At 36.7% G+C, this 25,555-nt stretch overlaps 1 protein-coding gene across 5 annotated transcripts in view; it reads right to left on the bottom strand.

Annotated features, from left to right (window-relative positions):
• The window catches only part of RNF157 (ring finger protein 157), a 161,121-nt gene that overhangs the window by 62,495 nt on the left and 73,071 nt on the right, over positions 1-25,555 (bottom strand). The window lies entirely within an intron of this gene.

Raw genomic sequence — 25,555 nt, 5'->3', positions numbered from 1 at the left:
TGAACAAAGCTGGGGAAAACAACAACAACAACAACATAAAACTATGCTGACTAAAAACTTATGCTGCATAATCTCCACTGGGTGTTTATTAAGCAAGGCAATCCTTCTACACACTCACTAATTGACTTACTATGCCACTCACCAAAGAAGCTTTTCAAACACTGTCATCCCCTTCACACCTCACTGGGCTTCCCCCCTTTCCCATTTCTCAGTGGCCAACCTTGTCTCATAGCCTCTGGCCAAAAAAAAAAAAAAAGACCATAGATAAAGAGCTTCTCTTTTCCCCTCCTCATCTTTCATCACTCAGATACCTCCTACCACATGCCCTTCATCCTTGCCTCACAAGAAGAGTTGATCCTTCTCATTCAGGAAGCTAAGTCCTCTACATACAGAAATGATCCTGATTCATCCCATCTTCTCTAGTAGATTGCCCACAACATGTGCTTGAGGAAAATAACCTAGCTGAACAATTTTGCTAAAATTCAGCAGGAGAGCAATAAGTAGAAAAGCTTGGGATAACTCATATTTTCCTGGTTATTCTCGCTCTCAATTTGTGTGAGACCCAGAAGAAAGAGCAAACAAGAATACCTATCCCCACAGTACCTAGCACACAGAATTTAATAAATTTGTGTGGATCTTTAATCTCTTTCAGATCTCTGTTTAACACTCTCTCTCCAATTAAGCTCTGGGAGCATGAATTCTCAGACAATCATGTGCCAACAAGCTATACAAAGAGGAAAGAGATAAAAGAAATAAATCATGGAGATAGCAAAAGGAAAAGAATTTAGGAACATTTTATTAAGCTCTAAAATTTTTTACTATTGGCAAAAGCATTGAATTTCTAATGTGCTTTTTAAATTTAAATTTAATTTTATTATTTCTTCTCAATTACATGTAAGCAAAAAATTTTAATACTTTTTAAAGTTTTGAGTTCCAAATTCTCTCCCTTCCTTCTTCCCTTCCCTCCTCACTTCTTGAGAAGGCAAGTAATTTGATACAGCTTAAAAATATAGTCATGCAAAATATTTTGATTCTGTAAAACCTTAATACTTCCTAAAAATAAGTATTAAATCCCCAAATTAAATCTAGACTTATCTTCCATGCTGCTAGTGATATAATTTACCAAATCTTGACTGGAAGTATGAAAACTAAGCAGGATTCCAATTCTTTTATAATTGATCCAAATTTCTTCCAATTATTTAAAAAGATTCAATTCTCCATTCTGAAATTGCTGAAGGAGAGTTGTTTTCTAACCTTCCAGCTCAACATTCAATGATTCTAGAGACGCATACATAGTTTTATTGATCACATTAAATGACAATAATTGATTTCAAGTTAATTCAATTCAGCTACTGTTATCGAGCACTTTCTATCTTCTTAAGTACTGACAATCTGAGGACTTGGAAAATCTAAAGGAAAGGAAAAAAGTTTTATCATTTCTACACTTAAAGTAGGAAAATAGAAAAGTAGAAAAATTAAGTGCCTGTTTAAGGTCAATTCAGAAATACAAATTTTAATTGCTAGTCATCTAGACTTAAGAAGATACTGATTAATGTAATAATGAATCATGACTTCAAAAGACTAAACTTATTAACAGCCTCTCTCTCACCTAACTAGCTCTCCACACACACTATTATTCAGCTAAATTGGACTATTCACTGTCTCCTGAAAATCCCTCACAGTGCATTTTCCTATTGGCTACAATGTCAGTTCACCCCTCCCTCTAACTCAAAATGACATTACTTTCCAAGGAGAATTATCTGAGCTTTTCAGGAAGGACCTTTCTACCCCAGACCCTTACATTGCAAGCACTGTTTGCACTTCTTTTATAAGTTTACAGCATATAATAACTTATATATATATATAATTATAATTATTTCATCCCCCTCCACTAATATCTGAGGGATATTAGAGATATACTGCTGTAGCAGTAACTCTTCCAAGGATCAAATAATAACTGTACACAAGGTAGGCTTAATAAATGTTTGATCTGAATTCACATTAAATGGGTACAGTGTACCTGGAATTAGACAAGTTATATTACATATATAGTATTACATAATAGGTTACTTTCAAACGTGGCTAACAATTAATTCCTCCCTAGTTTGCTGGAACTGCAGAGTCCCTAACAATCACATACAGCCTTAATAGAACTATCTAAGGACATTTCCGCAGGGTAATCCAGACAGGTTAAGCAGATTGGTTTACTACATTCAGGATAAGAAACAACTCAGTAAATGGATAAACTTAACCCAGCAGGAAAGGGGTTAAGCTAGTTCAAGTCCCCACAGGAAGCAGACCATCTAATCAAAATGGGCTTTTCAAAGGAAATGCTAAAAAGAGACTTTTAAAATAAGGCACAATGATGCTGGCTTTATGTTATGTTTTTCTTTATTTTCTCAGTGAGGAAAATTTCTCCCTTTTCCTTCTCCATTTTGAAAAAGGTCTATCTTTGGGCACTTCATTTTTTTAAACCTCAAAATGTCCACTGGAATGCTTCCCATTGATTGTTTTTTTTATTTTAAAATTACTATTTACTTATTTTTAACATTAAAATTTTTTTTAATTTTGAGTTCTTGTTGGAGTCAAAATGTAGATCAAAGCATACAATTTTTCACATTAGCATATTTATGTTTTGATTTTATATGACATTTTCTTATAACAATGTCCAATATGAAAATGTTTTACATGATAATACACATAAAACCCAGACCAAATTTCTTACTACTGTGAAAATAGGATTAACTCTCCCCTTGCCTATTTTTAGCTAATTAAATCTAGAACTTAAAGTATCCCTGTTTACCATTAAGTAGGAAAGTTCACAACTAGAGTTAACTCACACCTCCAAAGGCCACTGCCTACACCCCCCCCCCCCCACCCCAGGCAATGCTAGGCAAATTGAAAGACTGCCATTGGTTTCTGTGAAGAAGGGGGAGTGACAGGAAGTGACCCGAAAAAGAAAACAAGGGACCAGCACTATCTAAGGATCATTCCTTCCTGGTGCTTGTAGTGAGTGGCTGAGATCCATGCTTGGGCTTAGAGGAAGACTTTTCCCTTGGATCCTGGGTCTGCTTGCTGGGTGAGTGGCTGAGATTCCTGCTGTGGCTTTTGGAGAAGGCTGCACTGGTGGAACTCAGGCTGAAGACACCACTGGGACTTCTGGCTGAGGATTACCGGGAAAACCACATGGAGATCATAGTTGGGGAATCTCCAGCCAGGGCTGAGCCAGAATTCACCAGAGAAAGGCTGATGGACTTGTTAGCAATCTGTCTCTTTATCTACATTTACACTTTCACTCTTTCCACCTCTTTGTAAATAAAAGCTGCTAAAAGTAATTTTGACTTAAGCTATAATATTTTAAAATTGGCAACCATAATATTACTTTATAACTCTCATATTTAGCATAAAAATCTAAATTTAAATCTTACACCACCTCTGGGAGGGGGTAATGAAGGGAGGGAGAGAGACAATTTGGATCTCATAATTTCAAAAATGTATGTGATTATATGTAATTGAGAAACTAAAATATCTTTTTTTTTTTTTAAACCCTTACCTTCCATCTTAGAATCAATACTGTGTATTGGTTCCAAGGGAGAAGAGTGCTAAGGGCTAGGCAATGGGGTTAAGTGCCAGGGTCACACAACTAGGAAGTCAAATTCGAACCTAGGACCTCCTGGTTCTAGGCCTGGCTCTCAATCTACTAAGCTATCCAGCTGCCCCTAAAATATCTTTAAAAAATTTTTTTTGAGTTCTGAATTCTTTCTCTCCCAAATCTCTCTGACCATAGGGAAGGCAAGAAATGTGATGTCAATTATACATGTGAAATCTGTAAAACTTCTCCACTGATTATTAGTTTTTGTCAATTAGACAGCCAGACCAGGAAAGAGGTTCTTTATTAAGGTAGGGCAGCTAAGTACATACATAATAGATAGTGCTGGGCCTGAAGTTAAAAAGACTCATCTTCCTGAGTTTCTATCTAGCCTCAGATGCTTATTAACTGTGTGACCCTGGGCATGTCTCTTATCCTTGTTAGTTTCAGTTCCTCATCTGTAAAATGAGTTGGAGAAGGAAATTGCAAACCACTTAGTATCTTTGCCAAAAAAAAATCCCAACAGGGTCATGAAGAGTCTGGCATGACTGAACAATAACAAAAACTTACTTAAAAGCCATAGTAGAGACATTGGCACAAAACATCATCCCTAGAACAAGGGGAACACTTCCACAAAGTACATATAAGGGGGGCATCTGGGTGGCTCAGTAGATTGAGAGCAAGGCCTAGAGACAGGAGGTCCTGGGTTTAAATCTGGCCTCAGACACTTCCTAGCTGTGTGACCCTGGGCAAGTAACAACCCCTATTGCCTAGCCCTGACCACTTTTCTGCCTTGGAACCAGTATTGATTCTAAGTGGAAGGTAAGGGTTAAAAAAAAAAAAGTACACACAAAGTCCAGAGGAATGTGAGCTTGAATGTAGAGCACATGATATGGTCAAGTATGTAACTGCTCCTGGAAGTCCTTTTGCTGGCATCTTCGTTCTTCTAGGTTTGGTGTCACTTTCTGCTAGACTCCATGTAGAATTATGAGTTGCCTTTTCTCAGTGTGTCTAGGTTAACCTTGATTCCTGATGCAGGCACTATTAGGACCTTGATGAAAAATGTACAGGCTCTGATACTCGCACAGCCATCCCTCCTTCTCCTGGTGATTCTGTCCCTGCCAGGGACTTGGTTGGAACTCTAAACTGTCGGATACTTGAATGCCCCAGTTCCAAGTATTTTATTATTTTATTATATATAATATTATTTTATACTATTGTGAATCTTAAATCTTAAAAATTCTCAACCCCTACTTCATAAGATTTGGTTAAGACCATTCCCCATTTTAAACAATGAAGGTACTTGATCAGGAATGGGAGAACTCTACTCCACCCATACTTAAGCATACTTTAGGGGAAGATAAAGTTGTAAACTCTTTACTGAACAATGAAAAAGTACTTAACTCATACTTATAGTGAAGCAAAAGCCTTAAGCTAAGTCTACTTTTAGGAAGGTGCTAAGTACCTATGAAGATCAGGCAACTTGCAAACTTGTAAGGGACAAGCCTTAACAAAAGAGGTGTGAGGTTTTAGTCTACTCAGGTGTGAATTAAGAATGGTCTGTCCTTTGGAAAACATCTACTGTGATTGGTAGATGTGAAAACTTAGGGGAGGTGACATAGGAGAAAATTCTCTTTAAAAGGAGAATCAGAAGGCCTCTGAAAAGGAGATTCAGCCTTGGAAGCTGAAGTGGAGCTCAGGAGCTGAACTGGTGGGTCTTTCTGAACACTAGAATCTTGCTTGGGACAATTCTTGTGGTGAGTGGATTAAAGTCTGACTGATCTCTCTCTTTGGGTTTGGGCCTAGGCTGGCCTGGGCTGGCCTAGACCTTTTCTCATTGTTTCCTCTTTTTTTTTCTCTCTCTCTCATTAATTCCTTATTTGTATTAATTAAAATCTCCATAAAAACCAAATATTTCATATTTGGGAATTTTTCCCTGGTAACCACTTTATATTTGATTTAACTCAAGACAATGTCTTGAAACCATATTTCCGCGGTCACAGTTTAAGACCCCCCACTCTTTTAACTGTAACAGTTTATGGCAAACACTACTTTAATTATAACACTATCTATCTATCTATCTACACACACACACACACACACACACACATATACAGTTACTATTATTAAAATTTATAGGATGTGACTAGAGTATAGATTAGTTTAAATCCTTTGAATGGCTAAGTCAAAAGAGGTGTTTTCACCTGGTAAGATATCAGAGCTAGAATAATTTATACTCCTATATGTTCTTCTGGATTTTCCTTGTGGGTACTTCTTAACCCACAATGTTCTTCATTGTCAGTTGTTTCCTTCTGCCTATTCATTTCTCTAGCATCTTGGCTCTTTTCTAGCTTCTTGGTTTGAGTCTTTGTGCTAGTTCCAGGCTCTACTTCCTCTTGCACTTTCAGATGGTGTAGGGAGACCACGTTGGTTCTGTCCCCTATTTCCCATTCTCTTGTCATTGGCTTCCACCTCTTCTGGGATGCCTGCACTCAGCTCAGTGTATTGACACTGAGTGTGATGGCCTGGCCATGATGTGTTCACACTCAGTTTGATAGTACTGCTAAAATATGTCAGTTGCGGTACAGGCTCCAGGACCTAAAGGGTGCCTCTGGTCAGAGTGCTGGTTAGTTTCAGGGCTGTTTACCTGAGCTCTCAATGGCTTCTCTAGTTGTCCCTTTCTTTCCTCTCCATCCTACCCCCATTATAAGCCTAGCCAGTTTCTGGCTTTCTTTTTTGTGCAGTCCTGGGGCAGATGACATAGCTTATTGTGATTTCCCTTTGGAATTTTTGATCATTGTTCAATCTGGTGCCCTTTAATATCTTTAGAATATATGTGGAACAGCCAAAGAAGAAAGTGTTAGAGTCTAAGGCAGTTCAAAGCATGTCACCCTTCTCTTTCTTTCCTGTGTAAAAAATAGACTCGAATACAGGACTACAATCCCCACGAGCCTTTGCTCCACTTCCCCAGAATGCCTTGTAATCTCACCTGGGCCCAGATCGAGAAGGTATTTAAGCTGATTCAAAGGCTTTTGAGCACTCTCTCTCTGGCGCTTGGACTTCCGTTTTGGGGCAGGCCTGGCTTTTTTTCATAATGTAGGTGAGGTTGTGTCTAGGCCTCTCTATGGCCTGGACACGTGTCTCTTATCCTGTATTTTCTTTAATCCTTAATCTTCAATAAACCTCTAAAAAATATAATACTCCTTGCAGAGAGAAACTAATTTCTACCCTGCCTAAGACTCCCCAATATTCCTAATTTTAATCTTTACACCTGAGATTGTTATTATGTGATATGTCTTCAACCACAACACATGAGCAATATGGAAATATGCATTGCATGAAAGCACTAATATAATCTTTATCAATAAGTCCTTACCTTCCATTTTAGAATCAAAATTGTGTACTGGTTAAGGCAGAAGAGTGATAAGGGCCATATAATGGGGATTAAGTGATTTGCTCAGGGTCACAAAGATAGGAAGTGTGAAAAAAAATTTTTTTAAAGAATATATGTGGAGGAACTAGGCTCTAATCTGACTTTTTTATGTCACTATCTTAATCAATGTTCCAGGCACTTAACTTTTAATTAGGCTACACTTTTCTGCCAATTGGAGAGGATAACATGTTGATAATTTATTTTTTAATAAATAAATCTTTACAGTATTAGAAGCACAATATAAAGAATAATTAAAAAAATTTTTTAAAAACTTTTACTTTCCATCTTGGAATCAATACTGTGTACTGGTTCTAAGGCAGAAGAATGGTAAGGGCTAGGCAATGGGGGTTAAGTGACTTGCCTAGGGTCCCACAGCTGGGAAGTGTCTAAGGCAGATTTGAACCTAGGACCTCCTGTCTCTAGGCCTAGCTCTCAGTTCACTGAGCTACCCAACTGTCCCCAAGAATAATTTTTTTTAAAAGCTGTATTTCTGGGAGTTTCTTTTGTTTGTAAGCAAAAAAACCCCTGAGAAAACAATTCATATCAATCACTCTCCCCATCAATATAAGTGAAAAGAAATATTTTAAATGAGGGATGTATAATTTTAAGAGATCTAATCAGTTTGTCTGAATACACCCACCAAGTGACACCATTCTCAAAGGAAAGTATATTCATTTGAAAATACCTTCCTAATACATAGATCCAAGCCCAAATAAATGTCTCTTGTGGGGAATTCCCTAGCACTAAATAAAAGTTTTCGAAAAGTCTAATTTTAAAGTACTATCTTATACGCTGAATTGGAAAGAAAAAAAAACAATTAAAAACTTAATGTTGACAGGACTCATCCATTGCTTTGTAATGCAAATTTGTGCGTTTTTTTTTTGATGAGCAATTTAACAAAGTATGAAAAAAATTACAAAAATAACTATACATTAACATTTTTCTTCTCAGATAAAAATAAAAAACTTAGAAGGGGTTAAAAAGCAGTCTAAAAAAACCAATCAATGAAACTTGACATTGTTGACAATGTTCCACACCCTGACCTCTGAAAAGAACAGGAGGAGGTGTATTTTCTCTCTTAGCTAAGGCTAAACTTCATCATTATAATTTTGGAAAGACCTTTATGAGAAAAAGCAAAAAAGAAAATGAAACAAAACTAGAAGAATAGAATATATACTAATTAAAATCATAAGAGGAAAAATGAATGATGAACTAAAAAAAGAATCCCAATGGAGAACTGGAAGGAGTGACTGAAAAATTATTAATTTTATGCAATGAAATTGGTTAAATGTCAATACTTACCAAGAAAATATTATTAGTAATATTCAATATATAATAAATAATTTCAAAAATCTCTATTAAGGCTAAATGTCAAATATTAAAACCTTGCTATTTCTTCTTCCACCCATCCACATTTTTGCTCACAAGGTTACAACTAACATTTTATTTTTGTTACTCATATTCCAAAGGTGCACTGAACTTTATGTCAACTAGAAAGCATTAAGTTCTGGATAGTCTCATATCCTAAAAGAAATAAATTCTATAATTCTTGTAAAATGTGGATAAGTTGCCAGGTGAGGTGGCACACACCTGTAATCCCATCTACTAAAAAAGATGAGCTCTGAAGTTCTGAGGTGCAATAAGTGAAGCTGATCTGTGAGGCTAGCCCTCAGGGATGGGGTTAGGAGGTGGGGAGAGACTAGGCTGATTTGGAAAATGCATGTCTGATCAGGTTAGAAAAAGAACAAATCAAAGCTCTCTCCCTCTGCCTCCCACCCCCAATCCCTATCAGTTGTAGGATTGGACCTAGGATGTAGGATTGCACTCTCAATTTGGGTGAAATAAGAAGACTCAATTTTCTAAAAATATGTCAACACGTTTTCAATGCTATTTCAGGGATCAAAAACAATGTTAACTTGTAGGGTCAGAGCCTGCACTTTGGTCACATAGTTGTTTCTATTTATAGACTTTATGATGTAACTCTGCTGCTAGCTGGATATTGAGAAAGCTTCTGTTTATATATTTGAGATTTATTCACATATTTCTGGTAGCTAAGAGTCAGGAAATTACTTTCCTGAGGAGAAAGTCATTTAAAAATTATTTCCTCTTCTTTGGAAAGGACATAAGATAAGCAGAATAGAACACATATCTCCAATCTGGTTTTTCTGTATGTTCAAAAAAGCACAGCCAAAAAAGAAAGAAGTTAAATTTCAAATATGAAGACCAAAAAAATGTCATTTGCATGCTATAAAAACCTAACTAAACCGTTTCTTTCATCCTGTGCCCTAAACACAGATAATGACAGGAAACAGACTTTTATTTTAGATTGGACTTAATGCTGTTTATCAGGGTAGAAAGCTCCCAGTGAAGACCTTGCTCTACCTGTGTAGACTGCTACCTGCTTTCCCCATTAAAGCATCATATTAGAAATTTGTCATTAGGAAAACTATTCACATAATTGACCACATCAACAAGCAAACCAACAAGAACCACATGATTATCTCAATAGATGCAGAAAAAGCCTTTGATAAAATACAACACCCATTCCTACTAAAAACACTAGAAAGCATAGGAATAGAAAGGTCATTCCTAAAAATAATAAACAGAATATATCTAAAACCATCAACTAATATCATCTGCAATGGGGATAAACTAAATCCATTCCCATTAAGATCAGGAGTGAAACAAGGATGCCCATTATCACCTCTATTATTTGACATTGTATTAGAAACACTAGCAGTAGCAATTAGAGAAGAAAAAGAAATTGAAGGCATTAAAATAGGCAAGGAGGAGACCAAATTATCGCTCTTTGCAAATGACATGATGGTTTACTTAAAGAATCCTAGAGATTCAACCAAAAAGCTAATTGAAATAATCAACAACTTTAGCAAAGTTGCAGGATACAAAATAAACCCACATAAGTCATCAGCATTTCTATATATTTCCAACACAGCTCAGCAGCAAGAACTAGAAAGAGAAATCCCATTCAAAATTACCCTAGACAAAATAAAATACCTAGGAATCTATCTCCCGAGACAAACACAGGATCTATATGAACAGAACTACAAAACACTTTCCACACAACTAAAACTAGACTTGAACAATTGGAAGAACATTAACTGCTCATGGGTAGGACGAGCCAATATAATAAAAATGGCCATCCTACCCAAACTCATCTATCTATTTAGTGCCATACCCATGGAACTTCCAAAAATTTTTTTTACTGATTTAGAAAAAACCATAACAAAGTTCATTTGGAAGAACAAAAGATCAAGGATATCCAGGGAAGTAATGAAAAAAAAATACAAAGGAAGGGGGTCTTGCAGTCCCAGATCTCAGACTATATTATAAAGCAGCAGTCATCAAAACAATTTGGTACTGGCTAAGAGACAGACTGGGGGCAAGCAACCTCAGCAAGACAGTATATGACAAACCCAAAGATCCCAGCTTTTGGGACAAAAATCCACTATTTCATAAAAACTGCTGGGAAAATTGGAGGACAGTGTGGGAAAGATTAGGTTTAGATCAACACCTCACACCCTACACCAAGATAAATTCAAAATGGGTGAATGACTTGAACATAAAGAAGGAAACTATAAGAAAATTAGGCAAACACAGAATAGTATACATGTCAGACCTTTGGGAAGGGAAAGACTTCAAAACCAAGCAAGAATTAGAAAGAGTTACAAAATGCAAAATAAATAATCTGGATTACATCAAATTAAAAAGGTTTTGTACAAACAAAATCAATGTAACCAAAATCAGAAGGGTAGCAACAAATTGGGAAACAATCTTCATAAAAACCTCTGACAAAGGTTTAATTACTCAAATTTATAAAGAACTAAATCAATTGTACAAAAAATCAAGCCATTCTCCAATTGACAAATGGGCAAGGGACATGAACAGGCAGTTCTCAGCCAAAGAAATCAAAACTATTAATAAGCACATGAAAAAGTGCTCTACATCTCTTATAATCAGAGAGATGCAAATCAAAACAACTCTGAGGTATCACCTCACACCTAGCAGATTGGCTAACATGACAGCTATGGAAAGTAATGAATGCTGGAGGGGATGTGGCAAAGTGGGGACATTAATTCATTGCTGGTGGAGTTGTGAATTGATCTAACCATTCTGGAGGGCAATTTGGAACTATGCCCAAAGGGTGATTTAAAGACTGTCTGCCCTTTGATCCAGCCATAGCACTGCTGGGTTTGTACCCCAAAGAGATAATAAGGAAAAAGACTTGTACAAGAATATTCATAGCTGCACTCTTTGTGGTGGCCAAAAATTGGAAAACGAGGGGATGCCCATCAATTGGGGAATGGCTGAACAAATTGTGGTATATGTTGGTGATGGAATACTATTGTGCTAAAAGGAATAATAAAGTAGAGGAATTCCATGGAGACTGGAACAACCTCCAGGAAGTGATGCAGAGCGAAAGGAGCAGAACCAAAAAAACATTGTGCACAGAGACTGATACACTGTGGTACAATCGAAGGTGATGGACTTCTCCATTAGTATCAATGCAATGTCCCTGAACAATCTGCAGGGATCTAAAAAATACTACCCACAAGCAGAGGATAAACTGTGGGAGTAAAAACACTGATGAAAAGCAACTGCTTGACTACAGGGTTGGAGGGGATAAGACTGAGGAGAGACTCTAAATGAACACTATAATGCAAATTCCAACAACAGGGAAATGGGTTCGAGTCAAGAACACATGTGATAACCAGTGGAATCATGCATCGGCTATGGGAGAGGGAAAGGTGGGGGGGAGGGGAAGAAAAGAAAATGATCTTTGTTTCCAATGAATAATGTATGGAAATGACCAAATAAAATAATGTTTAAAAATTAAAAAAAAAATTTGTCTAGGAAGTGATAGGTTAAGCACCATGCCCAGGATCACAAAGTCAGGATGTATCAAAAGTAGGGTTTGAACTCAAGTCTTCCTGATTCTAAGATCAACCCTTTATCCTGGACAACAACTGTAAACCTTAAAATTTCTTAGACTTATGAATGTTGGAAATTTCACCATTGGGAAATCTCATACTGGAAAAAATTTCCTACTGATAGTAAGAACTCTATTGGAATCTGAAACCCCTGGGCATGGGAGGATCCTTCTCCTCCCTACCTAAGACTACTTTAGGACAGAAACCTTTTGCTAAACAATGGAAAGGGCTTTGACCTATGCTTAAGCATAGTACAGGAAGTTCTTTGAGTCATGATTGATTTTAGAATTGATACAATAGAGATACTTGGAATGACAGAACCAGGTCTTGAAACTACAATCTCCACCCTACTCAGAGTAAAAGGATTTAGGAAGGGCTGCAGCAAGGATCAAGATTTAATTATTTGAAAATATGACCTTCAACAGACATGTGCAAAGGGGCAGACCTCTGGGTGGTCCTGGGTTAAGCTAGAGCCACCATTGGCACAGGGAAGACATGGACAGTGATTGGTAGATGTGAGAACTGAGGGGAGGGAACTGAGATGGTTTCCTTAAAGATAGTGGGGTCTGAGGACTGAAAAAGTTCGAGAGGTTTTGCTTTGAGAGGTGGTGCTCTGAGAAGTTTTGCTCTGAAGGAGTCTGGAGGTGGAGGCCCCTGAGACTGTTTCTCCATTTTGGTCACGTGAGTGATGGGGACTGATCTCTTTTCTTTGCCTCAGCTATCTAAGGGCTTGGGCCTTTTGGCCCAGCCTAAACAGAGGGGGTATTTAAGCCCTATTCCCTTCTCTCCCCTCTCTCTCTCTCTCCCTCTCCCTCTCTCTCTCTCTCTCTCTCTCTCTCTCTCTCTCTCTCTCTCTCTCTCTCTCTCTCTCTCTCTAATACCTTTCTTCCTCCTGTTTGTAATTAAAAACTCCATAAAAGGTTGACTGCTGACTTGAGTTTTCATTTAGGAATTACATAGCTGAATTCCTTGGCAACCTTAAATTAATATATATCAGTCTTTTAAAGTGATTTCCTTGTCACACAACACAATACATCTACATACAGTTGTGTTTTGTAAAAAGTTGTCTACAAATATATGTGTAATCCAAATGATACTGTAATTTAATAGGAGGGCTAGTATCTAAAAAGAGCTAGTTTTCCAGTGGAATCTTCTGTAAAGCACAACATTCTTCTTAAGTTTAAGCACTTGTCTCCTATTTTATCTGCTTTACAAGTCTGAATTTTTTCATACTGGGTTAAAAAAAAAAGGCCAAATTAGTCACTGAACTTAATAAAAAGGAAATACTTAAAGCTGAGACCATAAAAGACCAAGATGCCTTTTGGTTAACATAACTCTTTACCTCTATTCACAAATGGATTCACTTAGAGCCTCTTTTAAATAACAATTGTCCCAACTCACACATGACCACAATAGCTCTCTTTAAAAAACAAACAAACAAACAAACAACAATTTACCCAATTTTTCAAGAACACTTTTATCCAGAAAGAAAGACATTCCCTTATTCATCTTAATTGGGACCAGTAGCATCACCTACTATACTAACCCTTCTCAGGGGTCTGAGAAAAATGGACAACTTGTTAATGAGGCCTGGGTTTTAGAAGAAAGCCACTAATTGCTAATGTAAGCCAATGGACTCTAGGATCAAGTTCAACAAACTTTCCCTTTGTGACCAGAGGGAGGGGAGGAATGCCTAACCATGAAAGGCATGTGGCCAAGGAAGCAGCTGGCGCTGTCAGTCTTCAGCCCACTAAACCTAAAGAAACCAAAAACCTCGTATTAATTTACCTCAACAAAACAAAGAATCCAAATAAAAGCAAAAGGCAGCAGCAGATCCTGGGCCACCTGGATAGAAGGGCAAGGCATATATTTAAAGTTGTTAATGATGTTCAGATTAACTGATCCTATTCTTAAAGGATCCTATTCTTAATTCCTCCTCATAAAACCTAGAGCTTCAGAAATAAAAAAATTGAGGACACCCAGGAGCATAGACCTTCTGAAGCCCTTTTGCAGACTGAGGATCCTGAAGGAATGACAAAAGTACTCCAAAATTACAGGGAAGGGAAACATCTGAGATAACTTTGATGCTACTTAAATTAGGAGAGACTTTACTGGCAATGAAAACTTGGTCCATTTATATGGCAACTGGGAAGAGCTTAAGTTGCAAACAGGTGTATGACCTGCTCCAAGCTGCCAGCAGCTGCACGAATGACCAACTTGAAATATTAATGGTTAGCAGTCAACATTGCTATGTTTCTTTCAGCCAACAATCTCAAGGCACTTTCCAAGAATTAAGCCTTACATTCCTATAAAGCCAGCACTAGCCCCACTTTACAAATAGGCAATTTGAGACGCAGAACAAGTGTCCAAGGTTACATACACTTTTTAGTAAGCATAAAACTCCTAGTCTTGGCCCTGAACACCTAACTACCTCATTCTATACATCCTGCTAGTTTTTATGGTAAGGGAATGAATTTATCTGGTTTCAATACTACTCATGAAAAACTAAAAGCCAAATGACATCTCAGTCCATGACCTTTTCTTGGCCCCACCACTCAATAGTAACTGATATAAGAGCCAGGAGCCAAGAGGCCTACTGCTCTTCTGTTTTAAGAAGGCAAATTTGTTACTAAACCTACTCCAAGTGTTTACTGGGTCAGGTTTCCCTGGGAAGAGATGCCATTCTTCTCCTGATACCAAATGAAACCTGTCATCATCGCCTTCCCTGCAGCATGACAGTCCCTGACTGACACCAGAGACAGTTCTTCAGAGATTGAGCAGCATGTTCACCTTTAATTGTAGCTTCTTCCACCAAATAAGTGCAAGGTCAATTAAGGGTATGACCTGGGGGCTAGTTCAATCGAATGGAATTACACAGCCAAGATTAATTTGCTGAAGAGATACTCCAAGATGTTATATCCTTGCTGCTTCTCCTCATTTGAGTGTATTTACTCCTGTAAATATACTCTGCATTTGAGGACATACACCAACTGATCCTTGGTTGGGATGGGTGAGGACTGCCTGACTATACATATCCTTACTGGCAGAAGAAGAACATGGGGAGAGGGTAGGATGCAGTGAAAGGTCTTCCCCAAAAGGCAGTCTGCGCCAGAGCTAACATGATTTTTTTAACTGCTGCAATGCTTTCCATAAGGTCTAATCTGATATTCCTATTAATGATGCAATTAAGGATACATTTGCTCTTCAAGATTTCTCTAATTGCAAGTGCCAACTTTCTTCCAGAAACAAAAATGAAGTGATAACAGCTTGCTATATGTGGCAGGAGGCAGTATACCAGCTACACTGCTAGGGGGAAGCCTTTTCTTCTTAATATCCTTATATCCTTAATATCCTTATCCTTATAACTCATGAAAGTTTCCCCTCATCTTCTATCCAGGTCATTATTTATATATAGAATCTAAGGGGAAGATACAATTCCTTAAAGCAAAGGTTTTCAACCTTTTCAGTCTCCACAGTTCTTGGTTTTTAATAAACTTTCTCATATCTTGATTCAATAGAAAAGAAAATAAATTCCAGAGTTTACCAATAATATGCACATAAGAAATAAAATGAGAATTTAATATCAATTAATAGTTACTTATCATATATTCCCATAACACCCCCCCCCCCACACACACACAAGCTTCTTATACTTCCTTAGTACACCTTAATTCAGGAACCCCTGCCTTAATTCAGAGATTATTAGAAAAGGAAAAGAAAAGTAGAAAAGTAGAAAAGGAAGCTAAGTCCTTTCTGCCTGGCATTAGTCAAACTAGTTATGAAGGAAAAGCTCTTTAGGATATTGTGACCATTATCTTTTCACCTACGCAACTTATCTACTTTATTTACTTTGTATCTTTAAATTAATGGGAAGATCACTCTCTGTTTTTGAAATTGTGATAATACTCAGCTTAGCTCAAGTTTCTTTGTAACATCCTAGTTCTTGTGGATAAAAGATTTTCCATCCTAAGCAGAGAGAAGACAGATGAGCCCTTGATCCATTCTGTCAATCACTGTCCTAGAATCTCTGGGAACTAGAAAAATTGTAATATTTCTAATATATCAGAAGAGGGACCCTTTTTGGATATAAAGGGAAAACCAGAAAGCCATATTGGAAGGAGTTTTTTTGTTATTTCCTAACTAACCCACCCACCCACCCAGTTACTGCCAAAACACACTCATGTTTGTTCTCACTTTCTCTCTGTCTGTCCCTGTTTCTCTCTTCCTCCCTCCTTCCTCTTCCCCCTCTCCCCTCATGATAATCTGAGGCAACAGGTCTCTGTATTACTTAGATAACTGTTAGATGACCAATCCTGGTCTGAAACCCTCTGAGTCCCCAGGGAGTTACTATCTACCTTATTTCCACTAAATTCTTCCATCTCAATCTCTGTGGACCATAAACCTTTGTAGTTTCAGATGGCCAGTGGAGATTCAATTTAAGATGAAGATCTGTGGAGCATCACCTTTCATAAAACTTCTACTGTGGAAGACAGTATGGGAGAGATTAGGTTTGAATCAACATCTCACACCTTACACCCACATTCACTCAGAATGGGTGAATGACTTGAATATAAAGAAGGAAACTATAAGCAAATTAGTTGAACACAGAATAGTATACATGTCAGATCTTTAGGAAAGGAAAGACTTTAAAACCAAGCAAGAGATAGAAAAAAAATCACAAAATATAAAATCAATAATTTTGATTACATCAAATTAAAAAGATTTTGTACAAACAAAACTAATGCAACCAAAATTAGAAGGGAAGCAACAAATTGGGAGACAATCTTCTTAATAAAAACCTCTGAGAAAGGTCTAATTACTCAAATTTATAAAGAACTAAATCAATTGTACAAAAAATCAAGCCATTCTCCAATTGACAAATGAGCAAGGGACATGAACAGGCAGTTCTCAGCCAAAGAAATCAAAACTATTAATAAGCACATGAAAAAGTGCTCTACATCTCTTATAATCAGAGAGATGCAAATCAAAACAACTCTGAGGTATCACCTCACACCTAGCAGATTGGCTAACATGACAGCTATGGAAAGTAATGAATGCTGGAGGGGATGTGGCAAAGTAGGGACACTAATTCATTGCTGGTGGAGTTGTGAATTGATCCAACTATTCTGGAGGGCAATTTGGAACTATGCCCAAAGTGTGCTAAAAGACTGTCCGCCCTTTGATCCAGCCATAGCACTGCTGGGTCTGTACCCCAAAGAGATGATAAGGAAAAAGAGCTGTACAAGAATATTCATAGCTGCATTCTTTGTGGTGGCCAAAAATTGGAAAATGAGGGGATGCCCTTCAATTGGGGAATGGCTGAACAAATTGTGGTATTTATTGGTGATGGAATACTATTGTGCTCAAAGGAATAATGACCTGGAGGAATTCCATAGGAAGTGGAATGACCTCCATGAACTGATGCAGAGTGAAAGGAGCAGAATCAGGAAAACATTGTACACAGAAACAGATATAGTATGGTACAATTGAATGTAATGGACTTCTCCATTAGTGGCAATGCAGTGATCCTGAACAACACGGAGGAATCTACGAGAAAAAAACATTATCCACATTCAGAGGAAAAACTGTGGGAGTAAAAACACCAAAGAAAAACAACTGCTTGAACACATGGGTTGAGGGGGATATGGTTGGGGATGTAGACTCTAAAGAAACATCCTAATGCAAACACCAACAACATGGAACTAGGTTCTGATCAAGGGCATATGTAATATCCAATGAAATTGCATGTTGGCTGTGGGAAGGGTAGGAGGAGGGGAGGCAGGGAAATAATCTGATTCTTGTAACCAAGTAATAATGTTCTAAATTGACTAAATAAATTCACTAAAAAAAATAAAACTACTACTGGCTGCCAAGAATATTCTTTAATGTATATGTCTCTAATGTCATTCATGTCCTATTTCTTTCTTCCCTGGGCAAAGTGATTAGTTTATCACAAATCACTTCTTTAGAGGGCAAATGGCACTAAATGTGTGAAGCAGTATCTTGTTCAACTGGTTTCTATAAACTCCAAGAATATTCCTGACTCATTTGGAAAAGAGAAGGGTAGTAAAAGATAACCCTCACTAGTATTCTAATTATTCAACAGTCTAAATTAGTTCAGCAGAAAAGCATTTGGGATTTTGGGTATAAATAACTTATTTTCATCACTACCTACCTTATTTCTGCAAAATAATCAATCTATCCCCAATATAATTTACCCAAATCCAGATTAGGGTGTCTGCTTTATTGCTGGCCTTCCAATCATTCTCCCTCTTTTCTCAAGGAGTACAACACTTGGATCAGTGTCTTCTTTTCCCCATTTCCTGCCTTCATATTGGGATATCTCAACACCAATGATGATGCTCCCTCAAACTCTTTACCTTCCCTAATTCCTCAGCTTAAAAAAATCCTATAATTTACTTCTTTACTCTACTTCACACACACATAGTCAGTTACACCTTTGATCTTAAGTGTTCTTTCTACTTCTCCAATAAAAACCACTGAGATTCTAACCATAAATTCTTATCATGCTATCTCTCCCTACATTTTGCTCTTCCTAAACCCATTCAAGAGTTCTAATTCCTTTATTCTATAGTATTTCTGCAGCCTCTGTTCAGGCTTCATTCACTTCCTTCCCTTTGGAATTATGCTTCTATGGTTAGCTAATTCAACTCTACATGGTGTTCTATTTTCTAATCATTTGATTCCTTTTCCTGTTCCTCATCTCTATTATCCATTTCCTTTGTTCTTATTCATGTTTCCTTCACTGAGCTGAAGGAAGTCAGCAACCATGAGGAGCAGGAGGGAATGAAAAATATTTATATAGCATCAACTGTATGCCAGACACTGTGCCAAATGCTTTACAAACATTATCTCATTTCAGCCTCACAACAATTCTGCAAGGAAAGGTGCTCTTATAATTCACATTTTACAGTAAAGGAAACTGAGGGAAATAGAGGTTAAATAACCTTCTCAGAGATAAAGTAAGTATCTGAAATTTGGATTTATGTTATGCAATTTAGAGTGGACCCTCACTACAGCAAGGCAATACTTCTAATCTTCACCAATTATTCCTAATATCATTCCAGTAAAGTGTTTCTAAACTTCTTGTTTTGTCAAACTTCCACAATTTCCCCCTACCTCTTCAGTCTTATTGGAGGATCTTCTTTATTAAAAAAGTGGAGGCTATTTGACATAAGGTTCTTCTTATCCCCTTCTCTTCATCTCAAAATCAAAATCCTTTCTCACTTTCTCCTTCTTTTCCCTAGCTTCTGAATATGAAGTGGACTTCTCCTTGCCTAGGTCAATTCCTCTACAAGTGGTCTTAATCCTATCACTTCCTGCCTTCTCCAGCTGATTACAAACTCAAATCATTACTTTCCCCCTAATCCCCACTTTTTGACCCTTCAGCTTTTCCCTATCTATGGGTTCTATCTCTATTGCCTTAAAATGGACCTATCTTTCCCCATTCTTAAAAAAACCTTCACCAGACCCTATCATTCTCTGAAGATAATCACCTAGCACTAATCCTCTCTTTCTCTGCCAAATTTTGGAAAAAATTGTTTCAGTCTACATTCCCTGACTTTTTTTCCTTCTTCTCACTCATTCCTCAAACATTTGCCATTTAGCTTCCAACCTCATTATCTGACTGAAGCCACTTTCTAAAATTTCCAATGATCTCTTAATTATTAAATCTGATGATCTTTTTTTAGTTCTCATCCTTACTGATCTATCTGCCATATTTGACACTGTTGACCATTCTCATCTCCTTATTACTCAATCCCCTCTGGGTTCTCATGAAACTATTTTCTCCTCCTGCCATCTGCTAAGCGCTCTTTCTCATCTTCTCTGCTGGCTCATCACCCAAATCATGACTCTGTCCTAGGTCCCTTATTATTCTCTCACCACTCCATCATCATTATACATTATTATGTATCCTGATCCAGTCTCTCTGAAATTTAATCCTGCATTCCCAATTGCCTATAGGACATTTCAAAATGGGATGTCCCAGTGAGATCTCAAAATCAACATTTCAATCTGTTAACTTTTTCCCAAAACTGAACTCTCTTCTAAACATCTGAATTTCTGTTGAAGGTACCACTATTCTTCTAGTCATCTAGGTTTGCAACCCCAAGGCTATTTCTGACTTCTTACTCTTTTCTCTCTCCCTCTCTCTTTTTTATCATGGCTGTTGGGGAGTTCAATAATTCTTAAATTATCTCTTCTCCATCTATTTTTTAGGTCAGTAAATTTTACTGTTTTTCACATAGTCTCATTTTTTTTATTCTTTTGATTTTGTTTTATTATTTCTTGATGCCTCATGGAATCAGTTTCCACTTGGCCAATTCTGATTTTTAAGGAGTTATTATACCAGTTTTTACTGTTTGGCCAATTCTTTTTAACTAAGCTATTAACTCTCTTCTCATAATTTTCTTACATTGTTCTCATTTCTTTTCCCAATTTTTCTTCTACCACTCTTACATGATTTTAAAAATAATTTTTTGCTCTTTTTAGAAAAAAAGGCTTTTTTTCTTTGGCTCTTCTAGGAATTCTTGTTGGGCTTGTGTCCAATCTGCATTTTCTTCTTTTGGGTTTTGCTTGTATTTTCCGAACATTGTTTTCTGAGTTTGTGTCTTGAGCTTCCCTGTCATTATAGTACTTTCTATGGTCAGGCTCTTTTTTTTTTTGCTCATTTTTTCAGGTTCTTTTTTTTAAACCCTTACCTTCTGTCTACATATTGGCTCCATGGCAGAAGGCAGAAGAGTGGTAAGGGCTAGGCAATGGGGGTCAAGTGACTTGCCCAGGGTCACACAACTGGGAAGTGTCTGAGGCCGAATTTGAACCTAGGACCTCCTGTCTCTAGGCTTGGCTCTCAATCCATTGAGCTACCCAGCTGCCCCCCAGGTTATTTTTAACTTACTCTATACTTCATTTTAGAGTTGGCCTCTGTTTCTCTGGGAGGAAAAGAGGGGGATATCAGGAGGGATGTGACTGTCCCAAGCTTCAGGCTTTTATATTCTGCTGTTTTCATTGCTAGGTTTTAGGGTCTATAAGTTTTTTGATGTTTCCAAGGAGGCATGATCTTAGGAAGTATGTGGTTATTGTCTTCCCCTTGGTACTCACTTTGGTCCTTACCAAATAGGGCCCTTTCTCCTTCATGGCCACAATTCCTCTCTCTCATCTGGGTAACAGGCAATGGAGTTGCCAAATGGCCTATGCCCACTCCTAGCACACAGGGTCCTCTGTAATCTCTTCCTGACCAGGAATCAATCCTCTTACCCTCTTGGGACACTGAGCTCTCTCCTGGTACTACTGCTATTGCTTTCCCCTCTTCTAAAGCCCAGAGCTGGAGTCACTTCCACCCTACTGTACTACCAGCCAACCTTTACCCTAGTGCCACAGAACTTTTGTTCTTCTAAATGAACTTTGTTAATTTTTTTCTAATTTTATAAAGTAGTCCTTTAGAAGTTTGATTGGTATGGCACTGAATCTAGAAACTATTTTATGACATTTTTATTAGTTTAGGCTATCCCAATAATGATTAATATTTTCCCTATTATTTAAGTTTGCCATAATTTGAGGTAAAGAGTATTTTGTAGATGTATTCCTATAATTCCCATATGCCTTTTAGATTATTTTTTTAAGTCCTTACCTTTCATCTTAGAATCAACACTATGCATTGGATCTAAGGCAAAAGAGCAGCAAGGGCTAGGCAACAGAGGGTTAAATGACTTGCCCAGGGTCACATAGCTAGGAAGTGTTGCAGACCAGATTTGAGTCTCTAGGCTTGGCTCTCTATCCACTGAGCCACCTAGCTACCCCTAGACTTCTAATTTTTATAAATGTTCTGTAGTCATTTTAAATAGAATTTCTCTCTTTTTGCTGGGTTTTATTCATAATATAAATGCAAAAAAATGAATTTTGTAGGCTTATATAACCTATAATGAGCTACTTTTTAGAAGTTATTGTTTGAACTAATCTTTTAGTTGATTCTAAGGTTTTCTAGATAAATCATCATGTCATCTATAAAAAATGACCATTTTGTCTCCTCTTTGTCTATGCTAATTTACTAAATTTCTTTTTCTTTTCTTATTGATATAGCTAGTATTTACAGAATAATATCAAATAATTCTTATGACAATGAACACCCTGGTTTTCTCCTTAACTTTGATCATATTGGTATGCCCCTAGCATTCCTCTATTATAGATAATGTAGGCTGTTGTCTGGGATAAATGCTATTTATCATATTAAGTATTGGTATGTTGATTCCAATGCCTTTAATTAAAAACATTTTTGGGGGTGCTTGGTTTTAATTGTTTGATTTATTGCTTTTCTAGGAATTAAAAAAAACCTATTACAAATTCATTAATTTGTTCTCTTTCACTCTCTGTATTTAAATTTGTTTGGAGATACAAAATTTACTATCAATTATGGCTTTGGCTGTATCCCAAAAGGCTTTGGTATGTTATCTCATTGATTTCTTAATAAAAATTATCTGGGTTTTTTTTGACATAGCAATTCTGGAGTATTAAATTACTTAGTGTCCAATTAACTTAAACTCTTTCTTTAGAAGCCTTTCATCGATTAAAACATTTATTGCACTGTGATATTGCACTGCTTTTTTCTAATCTGTTTTTAAGATTTTATCTCCTCTAACACAAGACTGATTTTTGTACAAGTGTCAGTGAATGCCTAAAAATATGTATATTCCTTCCTATTCCCATTCAAAGATTTCCAGAAATCTATCATTTCTTAATTAAAAAAAATCTTTTCTTGTATTCTACTCAAGTCTTTAATTACTTTCTTGTTCATCTTTTTCTTATATTTTTCTAGTTCTAAAAAGGGAACAATGAGGTCTTCAACTACTAAGAATTTTGTGATATATTTCTTCCCTATAGTTTGTTTAGTTTTTTCTTGAAGTAGTTAGAGGCTGTGCCATTCAGTGTACATATGTTAAATATTAATATTATTTCATTATTGATAGCATGTTTAATGTACACTTTCTCTGTATATTTCTTTTAACTATTATAATTTTTGCTGGTGTTTTACCTAAGATAACAATTATTACTCTTGCGTTTTAGGATTTACACTTTGCTTTATCGCTATGTGATACTTTTGTGTCTAAAATGTGTTTCTAATCAACAATATGTTAGATTCTGGTTTCTATTCCAGTATCTCTTCTTCTCCTTTTATTGGTGAGTTAAATCTCATTCACATTCATAGTAATGATTGTTAGATGTCTTATTCCCTTTATAATATTATCTTGTTACTTTTTTTCCCTTTCTTTGCTCCCCAGTCCTACTTTAAAAGAAAAAAAGTGGGGAAAGGCAGAAAAGAACTGATCTTATTAATCCATAATTGAAGTGATGTGATACTGTTCTTCTGAATCTCTACTCTTCATCCAGACCAAAGCCAATCACAGATTCTTACCCTTTATATTAATTATCCCGTTATGATCTATCTTCCATAGTTGGAAGTTCTTTTGCTTATGACTATTCCTTCCCAGCTCTATCCTCCCTCTTAAATGCTACTATCTTAGCTTCCAGTTCCTGTATGCTTTTCTAATGAAGTTAAGTATTTCTATATCAAATTCTCTATATTGTATATGTTTTCAAGTATGTGTGTTAAATGCTCCTTTACCTGGTTCAGACAAGAATGAAGTTCAAGAGTTGTTCTTCTCTCTGTATTTGTGTATTCTTCTGGAATAACACAAATGTTAGAAAGAATAAGTTCTTCCTTTTCATTTCTTTTCTAGCATATCCTTTCCTCTTTCTCTCTTTCTTTTCTTAAACAAAAAGAACAAAACCACACTCGGGTGTGGCATTTACCTTTTTTTACTCCTTCTGTGATTTCTAAGGACAATGCAGTTATGAAAAAATATAACTCTTTCCTTCTTATTAGAATGCAAGCATTTACTCATAGTTTAGCCACGTCAAATTGCTCAAATATATTTAAACTTTTAGGTTTCTTTTGTCTCTTGTGTTTTCAATTCAAAAATTCTACTCAGTTTTAAATTTTTGACTAGGAATGCCTGAAAATCTTCTAGTATATTAAAAGTTAATTATCCTCCCTACAGGATCATGTTCACTTTTGTAGGATAAGTTATTTTTTGTTGTAAGCCTTTACTTGTCTTTTCTTTTTTCCTTTTGGCATTCTCTTCCAAGATTTCCTTCACTTCACTGTTACCACAACAACAGAGTAAGTCTGAATATATTTCCTTGGTACTTCAATTCTATTTCTTTAGGCTATCTGCAGTATTTCTTTTCTTGCATTAAAGCTGGGGGTTTTGGCTATGATGTTCCTGGATATTTTAAATTCAGAATTTCTCTCAGGAAGTGGCTAATAAAAATTTTTCTAGTTTTACTTTATCCTCTGCTTCTAATAGATCTTAAGAAATTTTTAGATGATTTGTTAAAATATAGTATTTGGATTTTTTGTTTGGTCATGGTTTTCAGAGTATCCATGGATTCTTAAAATATCTCTCCTTGGCCTCTTTCCTAGGTCAGTTATTTCTTTTTAACTCTCACCTTCTGTCTTAGAATCAATACTGTGTAATGGTTCCAAGGCAGAAGAGTGGTAAAGCTAAGCAAAGTGGGTTAAGTGACTTATCTGGGGTCACACAACTAAGAAGTGCCTGAGGCCAGATCTGAATCAGGAGGCTTCGATATCCTCTACTGACTCTCAATCCACTGAGCCACTAGCTACTCCTTCATGTCATCTTCTTTAGGAAGTTGTCCTTCAAGTCCCATTTTATTTATAAAGTCTCCCCTAACCACTGTAGCAGCTCCTTAATCTCTCTGTCCCCTGTACTTATATATTATTTGATCATCTGCTATCTTCTACTCTAAAATTTCAAGGGTCAGGGCAGCTAGATGGCTCAGTGGAAGCAGAGCCAGGGTTGGAGATGGGAGGCCTTGGACTCAAATCTGGCCCCCAACACTTCCTGGCTGTATGATCCTGGCAAGTCACTTAACATCAACTGCCTAGCCTTTACCATTCTTCTGCATTGGAACCCATATTTATTATCATTTCTAAGACAAAGTAAGGGTTAATTAAACACACACACACAAACATACAAGTTCAAGGGTCATAGATATATGGATGCTCCTTCCATAAAGGCAGGTCACATCTCTTTCATGCTTTAAGTAGGCCATTTAATGAAATGAATTAAAAAAAAAAAACCACCTCGTGGCCACCAGACTTCTGATGATGAGACCCTCTATACTTTAGTAGGCTGACTCCACTGCAGATCATATGGGGTAGTACCTTCCGGAGTTTATTCTCTACAGAGCACTTTCAAAAAGCCAGGGTACCCTTTACACCAAGATAAGGCATCAGGATATGTCTATAATGTAAACAATATCTACTGTTACTATTTTTAAAATGTTACATATGTTTGTTTTGTTTCTCCTGCTGAACTATAGGTTTCTTGAGGGCAGAGAGCTATGAGATAAACATCATCAATAACTCTGGCAAAGCTTAGCACAGTAATATTACTAGGTAGTATATAATCAGCAATCAATAGTGAATAAATAAATGAAAGCTGGAAATCATAAATCCAAAAGGGGAAAAGACTACAGGAC

Source organism: Monodelphis domestica, chromosome 2 (genome assembly GCF_027887165.1).
Source record: "Monodelphis domestica isolate mMonDom1 chromosome 2, mMonDom1.pri, whole genome shotgun sequence".
NCBI classification, from domain to species: Eukaryota; Metazoa; Chordata; class Mammalia; order Didelphimorphia; family Didelphidae; genus Monodelphis; species Monodelphis domestica.
The sequence above is the reverse complement of the archived record's forward strand: the minus strand, read 5'-3'. Positions and strand labels throughout refer to the sequence as shown.